Genomic DNA, 3,432 nt, shown 5'->3' on the forward strand with positions numbered 1-3,432 from the left:
TTGCAAATCATAAGGTAAATACCTGTGTTTCCCAGCGGTCTTTGGAGATCCCCGTGAAAAGGTCGCTTGACCCTGAAGGTTCACGAAGCACAGGTTGAGAACCTCTGCTCTAGGGCTAGTGGATGAGAAGGGGCTGGGGTGGGGAAGACATTAACCTCCTCTTTCCGTTTTTTGTTTCCTGGCTGTGGAGAGCTAGGCTGATCTTCCTGAGTCCTAGCCTAGGCTCCTATCCCAACCTGACGTGCTTCTGGGGAAACTGTTTCCGGCCCCTAGTGTGAGCTTTGCTAAATTTTCAGATTATGGCGGTGGAGATGCTCCAGGACTGGTGCAGGTGGATGGGTGTCAGCGCTCATAGGGGCTTGCTTATCCTGGGCATCCTGGAGGACTGCAGTGAAGCTGAATTCCAAGGGTCCCTGCAGGCTGCCCTGTGGCCCATGGGCCACTTTGCTGTGCTTGGCAAAGTGTTTCGTGAGGAGGATAATGCCACTGCAGCCCTGGTTGAGCTCGACCCGGAAGTCAACTATGCTTTGGTCCCAAGGGAAATCCTAGGCACTGGGGGGCCCTGGAACGTGGTCTTTGTGCCCAGTTGCTCCAGCGAGGAGCTTCTTGATCGTGTTTTCCACTTCTTGGAGCAACAGGGGGAGACAGTGGACAGTGTACCTGGAGACCCAGGTCTGGAGCTGGACAGAGTGTGCAGGCTCCAGTCAATTCGTCAGGCAATCCAGCCCTGGGTGGATACCTTGTGGTATCAGCGTTTGGGTATGTTTTCTGGGAGCGTTCAGCCAGCCCCTGGGGAGGAATCCTTTGAGGCCTGGCTAGACCACACCACTGACATGTTTCGGGTATGGCAAAGGGTCCCAGAAAGGGAGAAGAGGAGACGGTTGCTGGAGGGCTTGCGGGGAACTGCTTTGTACCTTGTACAGGGGCTGTTAGCAGAGAATCCGGCAAAGACTGCAGAGGAGTGCCTAGAGGCTCTGACCCGAGTATTTGGAGACAATGAGTCTCAGGCCACCATCTGAATCAAGTGTCTGACTGCAAAACAGCAGCCAGATGAGCAGCTCTCTTCCTTTGTGTTGAGGCTAGAAGTCCTGCTGCAGAAAGCCATCCAGAAAGGGGCTCTCGAGAGAACCTCCACGGATGATTTGCGCCTGAGGCAGATGCTCACCAGGACTAACCTGACTGAGCCTCTGGAGGAAGCTCTGAGGAGGCTAAGAACGATCGGGAGATCTCCAACTTTCCTGGAGTTGTTGGGCCTCATACGGGAATCTGAGGAATGGGAGGCAAGACTAGCCAGCAACATGGTAGCCCAGGTGGAGGATGAAGCTGGAGATCTGGCTTCTGTCCAGGCTGATGGCAGAGCCAGTGCTAAGGCAGAAGATGAGGTGGAGGAGCAGGCAAAGGACAAGGTTGAGGAGGAGATAGAAGACCATAACCCAGACCACGGCCCTGTAGACCCAAGCCAGACAGGACCCTATGAGCCCCCTGGGACTCCCACCCCAGCACAGATGGGCAGTAATCTTAGGGAGTGTCCAGGAGGGCCCGGCTGGGTGCTGGGCAGCCTTGCCTGGGCAGGAGAACATAAGGCAGAGGACCCCATTCTGTACCAGCCTAGAAGTATTGCTGAAGGGTCAGCCCCAAAGTAAAGGAGCGGGCCTGCAGATATCTGCTATACCCCCTGGCCTGGGAGAGATTAGGGAGAAATAGTCTCTTATAAGGGTCCTGACTGCCTGGCTCTTCTACCCAGTTAGCATCTCCAGGCAGGTTTATGACACTGCCTTGGGAATCTCATCCTTATCTGTTCTACTCACAGTGACCCAGGTATTCAGTGAATACACACTTTAATACTAGCTCTCCCATCCATCACACCCTAGGCAAAGTATATCAGTCCCTGACTTACCCTGCTAGCCACTACCGTATCCCAGCTTGTGTTGTGAACTTCCATGCCAGCCAAGGCCCTATTTGCTCTGCTCCTATCTCGTGTTGTGTATTCCTGGACAGCTTTCTTGATATACTTACAGGCCAGCAACTTGCTGCTTGTTCCCTGCAGATGTGTGTGCTCTTACCTGAGAAGGTGGTCTACAGAGATGCCAAGACAAGCCATTGGAACCAGCAAAAATTATGGGTGATGGCAATCAGTGACTGGCTGATGCTCATCTTGTGACTGATTACAATCTGGGGTGGGCACGAAGACCTGGACTAAGGTTGGATGGGCTTGGAGAACCAAGATTCAATGTTCCACTCTTGTTGTTACTTTTGTTATTACTTGTGACAACAGTTCTTCAGTTTGGCAAGATGTTCCTTTCAGTGTTTTCCAGTGTCCAGAATAATTCAGGATCACCCTACAGTGGGTGATTCTTCTAGAGAGTTCCCCCAAAAGAAAGAACACTTCCAGATGCCATCATTCTGTAGAGACGGTGTATCAGGGGTCCCTGGGAAGGAAGAAGCTGAGGCAAGTAGGCCTCAGTATGGCCAGTAGATGAGATCCTTTCTAATGAATCCCAGAGTAGGAAAAGGTGGGGCCTGTGGCCTCTAACAGCTGGGGGAAGTTCTGTGCTGTCATCCCCCTGCCTTCAATGACTTCAGTAAATGTATCTGTTCAATAAATTTTATGGATGTTACAATTGCATCCTGCTTTTTCTTGGCTTGGACTGGACTGGAGCAAGATTGATTTACGTACAAGGCAAGAACATGAAGGGCTGTGGGGGTGGCAGGGGGGGCTTGAATTGGTAAAAGCAGGCTGACCATGTGTATGGGGGCAGTGGCTATCTGGTTTCAGTGGGGAGGCACTTCAGGATAACAAGAGTTAGGGATACGTCAGTTATGTGCTCAAGTGAAGCTATGGAGCAGTAAGCAAGGCCCTTGGACCCAATATTCATGACTGATGAGTGTTTCAGTTAGGAAAGCGTTCTCACAGAGTTTAAATGCCAATTTTGATTACTAAAATATAGAAAAAAGAAAACCAAAAAAAAAAAAATTCCATGGGGCCACAAATAGCCAAAACCCTCCCCTGAGACAGAAAACCAAAATTGGAGGCATTATATTTTCTGATTTCATAATATATTACACAGATATAATGATCAAAAGAGTACCACACATAGTGGAGCACGCTTTTAATCACAGCGTTGGGAGGCAGAGGCAGGAGATCTCTGAGTTAAAGGCATAGCTGGTCTACATGGTGAATTCCAAGACAGCCAGGACTACATAGAATGACTCTGTCTCAAACAAACAAACAAACAAACAAACAAACAAACAAACAAAAGTATGGCATCGGCATCAAGGTGTGTATCAATGGGATGGGGAAAACAAATAAGAAACCAGTCCCCACACTCACAAAAAACTGGGGAAAGTATGGTCTTTTCAGAAAATAGCACTCAGAAAGCTATGCATCTATGTGTAGAAGTAAGAATTTTGACCCTCACTTTGTTCTTGGAG

At 49.7% G+C, this 3,432-nt stretch overlaps 1 pseudogene; it reads left to right on the plus strand.

Annotated features, from left to right (window-relative positions):
• The first annotated feature begins 299 nt into the window (after positions 1-299).
• Positions 300-1,643, plus strand: LOC121441063 (annotated as a pseudogene).
• Positions 1,644-3,432: the final 1,789 nt, after the last annotated feature.

This window comes from Microtus oregoni, unplaced genomic scaffold (assembly GCF_018167655.1).
Source record: "Microtus oregoni isolate MIOR12 unplaced genomic scaffold, Mior012 000073F_001, whole genome shotgun sequence".
Classification (NCBI taxonomy): Eukaryota; Metazoa; Chordata; class Mammalia; order Rodentia; family Cricetidae; genus Microtus; species Microtus oregoni.